Here is a 9,123-nt window from a genome sequence, read left to right as displayed (position 1 = left end):
TTATCCCTGAAACTGTTCACCCGCTATCTTCTAATGCACTCTAGCATCTGGACACAATAAGAGGCAGTAACACAAACTTGTAGCAAGCAAAGTGGTTTAATTAGCAACTCCATGAACACTGACACATGTATTACTCTCAAAATGTCGAATTCTACCACATTTGAGACATGATTTTCTTTGTGCACCCTTCACGTAGTAAATATCTACAACTTTCAGTTTCTTGAATCATTTGACGATGTTTATCGATTTTCATAGGCCAACAAAACTTTTTTTTATATAAAGACATGTGAGAGTCATTTTAAGGTATTTCGAGGCCCCTGATTCTGAAAATGCACTAAGTTTTCCCGAATTGGCTTTAGTTTTTGAGTTACAGCAAAAATATTTTTTTTGCAATTTTGAGCCCCTATAGATTTAACGTCGTGTCGTTTACTACATAGACAAAACTGGAAGTAATCCCAGGCACATTTCTGAGTTGTATAAACGCTATTTGGAACCAATCACGTTGATTACAACCCAAACAAACAGCTATTTAACGTTTACAGGCCTAGTACCAATCCAAATATGATGTGAAGTAAGCCTGAGGATACAAGATGTAGAATATAACTTGCGTTTTGCATTAATATATTTGTTGATTTCAACAGTCTCAGACTTACTAACTAAGCTACTAAGTACAAACAAAATGCATACATTGTTTTGCTTAACAAACTAGATAAATAAGCAAAACAAAGCTATCGATGAACAAACGCAACTCTTTATTATGATTGGCCTACTGAGCAACACCCATCAAGGTACGAAGGCCATTTATATAATTACAGAATACAAAGTTATGTTCTTCAGTAAAGTAGCTGCTTAGAATTTTATCCTTGTTGCGGAAGAACGTAATCTTGGCCTTGGAGTCGAGAATGCCATGTTGATCGAGATGAGGAGCCAAGATAGTCCAGTTAATCCGGCTCAAAATAGGGCTTGACCCACCACTAATTGCAAATGTTTTGACCCATATATTTTCTGAAAGCTTACATCATACAGAATAACATACTAAAAATCTGCTGCAAAAATTTAGTGGAACACCCCTTTTTGGGGGTAAAAACAAAATGGCCGCCATGTGTCCCAAAAATCTTCATTTTAACGTATCTTTTCGCCTAATTCATGTAATTTAGTTTTGTAAAAGAGCTCGTTCTATATTTCTGGTACAAGGAATTTATAAACAGACACTGGAAAGTTGAAAAATGAGATAAAAATTTGTCTTAATAAAATTTTATAACAAAATTTAAAAATAAAATGGCCGCCATGAGTCTCAAAAATCTTCGTTTTTCCTTATCGTTTAACCTAATTCGCACAATTTAGTTCTGTAAAAGACCTAATTTTATCAAACAATTAATAGTTCAAACCAAGGCATCATCATCAGAGTCAATGTCTTCCATTAGGCCTAATAACGAATTTGAACATGACCCATGACATTCACCACATGCAACTGTACATTCTAAACCAGATTTCCGGCATGTGCATTGAAGTGTAGAACAGCCGGTCTTGCAGTTGCATACAATCATTTCCAGGAACTGAGATGGAGCTGGAGGTTTGTCTGTCATCACAGGCACCAGACTGCCTTCACTAAAACGCCAACCCCACTGTTCCGGTGGAACATCTGTCTCATGACCCAGCCACACCTGCACTTGATGATATACCTTGAGACTGTGAAACCTCGCTGCTGATGACGTGGGAGGAAGAGAACATGGGTCTACTGCAGTCGTACTTCTTGCTGTCTTTCCACAGAAAATTTGATATCTTAGATGTTCTCAACGGCAAGATTATCATCTTGCCTTCCATTGTACATGGCAATTAGAGCCGACTTCCCTGCTTTTACAACATCATTTGCATTTGCAGAGAATGACATAAAAGTTACTGCAGCTGTTCTGAAGTTTTCATCAGTTCTTAGTTTTGTAACAGCTTTCTGTTTGCCTATTCCAAATACCCTTGAAGTGGTATCACATCCCAAACAGTGCATGGGCAAAGAGAAGATTATTTGACACAGTGTCTCCAAGAAGTTTTCTGGTGACTGAAATGTTCTAGCACTTTGATGGTTTTTTAGTGTCCTTTTTAGATGCTGTTGGCAACCAGATGTTGTGTGTGGTATTACTCTTCTTGTAATGTATGAGCAAAATCAGAATGTCAGTATCACTTGCTAAAACTACAGTGTCTTGTTGCTGTGCAGATAACATCGCGGTTTCTACTATCAGGACATCTGCATCTCCTCTGGCATGGTGGACAACACATCCTGCTCTTTCGAGTCTGTCCCCCATCATATGGATTGGTCGCTGTTTATTTTTATGATTAGCAAGAAAGTCTTCCTTTTTGGTTTGGAGCTTCATTGTTGGATCGAAGATTACTTCAGCCCCAATCCTACCAACAGTTCTTCGAAAGTGAGCACCATCTTTTGTGGAAGGCAAATCTGTGTAACCATCAAACACAACAATACAGGCTCCATATTTGGACTTCACATAATCAGTGTACATCTGCATGATTTCATCCCATGCCGCTCCTTTTGTCCAAGGAAGTTTATGGAGCAGGGCACCGCCGTCTAGTACATGCTGGACTAGGGGCTTAGATGGTTTTGGAGCAGACTCAATTGATGAAGACCACAAGAAGTCAGCAAAGGAGGCCTTGTTGGCTGGTCTAATGATGGACTTTGATTCAAACAAGGCTGATGGAAATGGACAAAGTTCATACTGGAATACATCTGGTAGCTGATTCGTAGTTGTGCCAGCACAGACTAAACGTTGAAATAGGAGGATGGGATCAACACTCACTTCCCTGTCCTTGACTTTGACCGATTCTTTTGCACCCATGGTGATGGCTTGGTGTTTCTTTCTGAAGGAATGCTCAGTCACCTTTACTCCAGGCATTAGTGCAAGGATTTTCATACCTACATCCCATGCTGAGTCACAGTTGACACTGTCATGAGCTGCAATGCCTGTCATTATGCTTCTCAGGCTTGGTGGGCCAATGGGCCATCCTTTCGAAATGGATTTCTCACTGTCAAATACTGAATTAGATCTTGAAGATCTTTCATACCTCTGCTCATCCTTGCAGGGGTACTCTCTTTGTGTTGCTCACTGGTGAGAAATTTCACCCCTGTGAACTCTTGCATGGTTTCATTTACTTGAGCGCATGCTGGTGCAGATAGAACCCAGATGAGTCGTTGTGTCTCTGTCAATCCACGCCCCCTTGTAAGTCCACCCCTTGACTTCAGGCTCCTCATTAGACATTGTTCGATTGTCAGGTCAGTCCAGAAACCAGTCCAGCATCTGTCTGTGCGACAAACAACGTGATGTCCTTCCATGAAGTGCTTGTGGACAAGAGGCATCTCACTCTGAAGTTTGGACATCTTGGCTAGGTACAAGTGGATACTTTTCACATAGTGATTGTGGCCTGATGCTGCCAAGTACGGAAGCATTTCATACATGGACTGCAGATGCAATGGCCATAAGCCTAGTCGCTCTGCTTTAATGAATCTGCACAGGATTGTGACCATCGAAATGTATTGTAGCCAAAGTCGTGCTGTTCTAAATTCTTTTAGGGTGTCTTTAGTTTTCTGTACTTTCTGTTCTAAGCACTGAAGCACTTCATTCTGATCTAAATCTGATGGAGACACTGCACCTAATAGTAGTCGTTTCATTAGATGCCTCAACTGAAGAATCAAGTGGTTGTCCTGTTCGTGGTCATTTGAAAAGCACCCATCGGATTCAGGAATATGAGACAAGTTGATATCTAATGCTGACGAGGTTAACTGTGCATTAAGGGCTGCATCCACCAAAAAATGTCCTCTGACTGCGCGACTCACTGCTTTTCCGGACAGCATGTGGACCACTGAATTAGGTGCATAAACTATTTCCAAGAGTTGTTGAAGTCCAGTTCCGTTCATCAAATGTCCAATGCTGCCTAGGTAGCTCATCTTGGTGTGAAATCCTCCGAGTCTTATCACAGATGGTTGAAGATCTGGCTGACTTTCAACCATGCTAAATGCCTTTAGCCACAATGGTTGATCAAGTGTGATGACAGGACACACTTTGTATGGTTGCATGAGACGAAATGAATTTCTTGAGAGATCACTGGAGTCCATGGCAATCATGGGCAGGAACAAGACGGAAGTTTTGTCTTGATGTTCTCCTTGGCGGATAAGTTGCATGAAGCCAGACCATTGAGGACGTGGTACCTTAACCCTTTGACCGCCAGCACTCATATATGAGGGCAAAACTAAACACGCAAAATCTTCAAAACCACTTTTCCGATTATGGTGGTTAAATTAAAGATTTTTGGGACTTGTGGAGGCCATTTTATTTTTTAATTGTTGTAAATTTTAAAAAGACACGTTTTTGTCTCATATTGCAACTTTCCAATGTCTGTTTTTGGATTCCTGTATAGAATCAGCTCTTTTACAGACCTAAATTATATGAATTAGGTGAAAAAACATGGAAAAATGAAGATTTTTAGGACACATGGCGGCCATTTCGTTTTCACCCCTAAAAAGGGGGTTCCACTAAATTTTTCGTGGCAGATTTTTAGTATGTTATTCTGTATGATGTAAGCTTTCAGAAAATGTATGGGTCGAAACATTTGCAATTAGTGGTGGGTCAAACCCTATTTTGACTGGACTAAGATTCCAGCTGCCATCACTTTTGATAACTAAATCTTTAACTACTAACAGTAGGTGGTAGAAATGATTTAGAGAAAAAAACTTGACCTTGCTTCAAAACATTACTGAAGGTATTGAAGTTACTCTCAGTCATGCCCGTTTTCCTATTGTTTCAAGCAAATCACCACTTGAAACTAGAGAGGGCAAACAAAAAACAGAAATAGCAACATCCATGCAATGACTGCCTTGCACACTCCATGTAAACACGATGTTCCAACTTCCTTCGAACATCCTCACCGTGCAGAAGTATCAATTTTCATGGTGATTCTACGGCTCTCTTTATGCAATGGCACTCTGAATTGCTTAGCCTTGAGCCCAGAAACGGGTTTGAGTGCAATGTTTGCATACTTTAGGAGGAACCCATGCAGGACTTATCTTGATCACCCAGCTTCATGTCAAAGTAATAATAATGCTTGTTTTTATATAGCGCTGTATCTATCGCAGAATGCGTTGCTCCTCTGCGTTGCCTCATGCATCAAAATATATCTGGGTTGTTTGTACATCATCCTACTTGTCAAAGGCATATTTTATTAGCCCATATGCCATTTATTTAGCCTATAGACCAGAAAAAAACTTCTTGCAGCAAAGACTTGGCCTTAGCAAAGGCTTAGAATAAAACTTCATTTGTACAAGTATCCATTTCAGTAGGCCTACCTTTTCAATATAAAGCTGCATTCATAAACACATGACTTTCGGGATATTTTTCTTGTGATGTAGGCAGCGGCGGATTAAGGTTTTATGGGGCCCTGGGCTGAGATGAAAGTGGGGGCCCTTATCAAGTGACATTTTTCGCTAAAAATTAATGGTGGAGTGGGGCTACGACACGGGCCCAGTTGCATGTATCTGTGGCACCGAGCCCCGAACAGCGGACCAGTGGCGCAGCCAAAAAAAAATTTTGGGGGGGCCAAATATTTGATGATTTGAAGAGAACAACAAAGTGTTTGATTTAAAGCCATCGCCACTTGATGTGCAGTGGCGTATCCTGGTGGGTTAAAGCAATAAAAGTGGTAGGGGGGTTAGAGCGTGCCGAAGGCACGCGTATTCTAGGGGGTCCGGGGGCATGCTCCCCCGGAAATTTTTTGAAAAATTACACTCAAATAATGGATTATAGCGCTTTCTGAAAACACTTTTAGGGTAATATTTGTATGAAATTTATTAGCAGATAAACAGCTATTAACTTATTAAAGATAGCTCTTACACACGAACGGGCAAAAATTGCGGCTAAAATTAGAGAACACTAAAACTCAGCTACACAAAAACTCAATAACTACACAAAAACCCAACAGAGTAAGCCATTCTGAAATTGCTTCCACAAATTAGTTCAAAGAAACGTAAATCGCGTAAATTTTGCGCGATTTACGATTTGTAAAATTTATTGGTGTCTTTCTGTGTGTCTAAACTCTAAAACAAGTCCTTGGGGGTGTTAATAGCCAGATGTCTTGGAAAACGATATAAATTTCTACAAACTTTATTATATTTTTAACAAAGCGCTCAACTTTAGAATCCAAACTTTGAAAATTTGGGGAGGGGCATGGCCTTTTTCGCCTTCCTGGCTACGCCTATACAGCGGATCACCTTCTTGTTTGCCCTCGGCTTGCCATCCGGTGCAGTAGGTGGGACCTGTCAGTGTATAACTCCGTTGCGGAAGAATGTGTCAATCTGTGGTGTATCAACGAACTTTAGAAGACTCGATAGAAGAAGAAATGCATCATTATTCATATCTAACTGACCATCTTGTATCAGATAATGTCTTCAAAACAGGCAAACCATCTAGGAATTTTAGATGGACTTGCCAACGATGAGTAGACGAGACGAGCCATGAGTAAAGGCTTTGCAACAATTCAAAAAGCTCAGCGGCAGAACGGCATGTTTCTACTGGACATTTAGGCTACCGATTAAATTAAGTGAATGTGCTGTGCAAGGGACATAATGAGCTACACTACATTTCTCGCGCAGAAGAGCTTGAAGACCGTTATACTTGCCACTCATATTGGCAGCATTATCATAACTTTGACCCGTAATCCGTACCATTTTCGGATATGAAAGTATCAAATTAATATGTTTTTTTGTTAGAAAAACGAAGAAAAATTGTATAACTGGGGTTTGGCAGGGGTGCTGCAGCACCGCAGCACATATGGGTGAGCCGCCCTTCCTTGTTTGAGATACACATTTAAGCAGTAATCTCCAGTTGTGCAACTAAAAAAATTAGTAGATTTTTTTCTTTGAAGTGGGGGCCTCCAAAAGTGGGGGCCCTGGGCTTCAGCCCAGTCCGCCCCCCCCTTAATCCGGCACTGGATGTAGGCCTACTGATTCACAACTGTTTTCATTGAGTATTTATGTCTCCCTTAAGTTAAACAGAGTTCATTTCAACCTTTGCTTGCGTTTTGAACTTTCGTGCAATATGAACCAATTGAACTAGACAAGTGCAATTATGACATCATAATGGTAAACAGGGCTAAAAATAAGTAATTTGCTAATTGAAAGCTTTTGAGAAACGATTTCAAAATATTTTCATTGTCGAATATCTCGAAAACTAGAGCCAATTCGAAAAAACTAAGTGCATTTTCGGAATCAGGGGCCCTAAAATACTCTAAAATGACTCTCATCTTTTATGCCAAAATTTGTTTGTTGGTCTTTCTTATAGATTCACTGACTGCGAAAAGGCTGTAAAATCAATTAAAATGACACTAAAAGCATGCACTATTAGTGACTCTCAGACTTGGAGTAGGGTGAAGATGTTCCACGTGGAAGTTAACAGAGAAAGTGACGTCAAGATCACGTTGTCAAATTTTGAGAAATCCCCTCTTCAGATACTGCTAAACCACTTCGAAATTTACTAATTTTTTAGAAAAATTCAGAATTTCTCCTTGGGTGAACCAGGGTCAAAGGTCAAAACCCAACAAAAATTTTTGGTTTACAAATATCAGTGAGCAAAATGGAACATTATTCCAAACTGACAACAATTTTAAAGAACATCAAAGAAAATGAGCCACCCTAATACACAGTGGTGTGCGCAGCTAATGTAAAAGTTAGCTTTCAACAAAGAAATCAGCGGATTTCCAATAAATTTACTTTCGCTAACGAGTCTGCTAAAATTTCTAAATATTAGCGAAAATGCTAATTCGCTAACCAAAGCGTTAGCTTCGCTAATTAGCGGAACTGTGCCCTCTACTGTATATACATAATATGAACCCTGCATGTTGTGTAAAATAAATACCACATTCCAGTTTTTGCTCTGGAAGGGGCTCCGGACTTGTGTTCGGAGGGGGCCACGTTCTTCCTTGCTACGGCCCTGCTGACATTCATCCGTACCGGTATGTCAACAAGACATTTATCGACTAGCGCTGGAGAACACCTGAATTTGAATTCTATATGGAAAAAAGCAGTGATGTACGCGCATACAAAAAATATTGACGCCGTCAGCGCAAACGCAAACGTTCGAAAAACTATACGCCGCATGCGTCAACGCAACTTGTAAAAAAAGTTGGCGGCACCAGCGTCAGCGCATACACTAGCGCAAACTCATTTTGTTTGCTAAGTGCTAAACATTCATACGGTATAAACCACTCGAAACAAACAAGTTTTATTTTGAATTTCCACGAAGAAACACAAGCATCTGAAAGTGTTCAGCTGACATTTTGCTGCGTTTTGGTTTCAATATGTCTTTGCCCATTGAAAACATTCTTTCAACCGCAGCACTGGAAGGTATTGGCGTGTTGTAGCGAAAAAAAGTATTTTGGAGATCTTTCGTTGGAAAAGCGCCCACGGTTAATGGTCCTTTGTATGGCCGCTCTTCCAAGTACGCTTTTACAACCTCGTCTATGCTGTCTTTGCCAGTGTCCTCATAAAGAGCATGGAGTAGTCCACGGGGTTCGTTGTCGCTGGCTTCCTTCGTCTGGTTGCAGTAGCTCTCAGCCTCAGAGTTTTTTAACAACTTTGATATGTGGCAAGTGGCCATTTTTCGAATTTCTACTGGATTGACATCAGGCAACCAATCGAGCCACCGCGAAAGCCTGTAATTCGGATGTGTGGCGCTGGCGAGTATGGAATCCGCATCAGTAAACAACCGTCCAAACCTGTAAAGTCAATGGTAACTTTTTCACAAACGAAACTTGCTTACATTACTTTTACAGTACAGTGTAATTCTGTTTATGCAATTGAATTGTGGATTAAAACTATAGCTCAGTACTCACCTGTTTTTTATACCATGCACAAGGTTTTTATGAAGGGTTTACCTAAATATCAAATTTTTACTACCAAAACTCATAGACATTAGATTACTCACTTGTCGTAAAAAAGCGCATTTCCAGTTTTCTACTTAAGCATTTGATAATCCAGCTTTATTGCTATCGCAAATGCCTACCAAACAAGCAACACCATCATAAACGGAGTTCCATCTGGTGGTATTTGGGACAACGAGCAACTTTCCCACT

Source organism: Aplidium turbinatum, chromosome 4 (assembly GCF_918807975.1).
Source record: "Aplidium turbinatum chromosome 4, kaAplTurb1.1, whole genome shotgun sequence".
Lineage (NCBI taxonomy): Eukaryota > Metazoa > Chordata > Ascidiacea > Aplousobranchia > Polyclinidae > Aplidium > Aplidium turbinatum.
The sequence above is the reverse complement of the archived record's forward strand: the minus strand, read 5'-3'. Positions refer to the sequence as shown.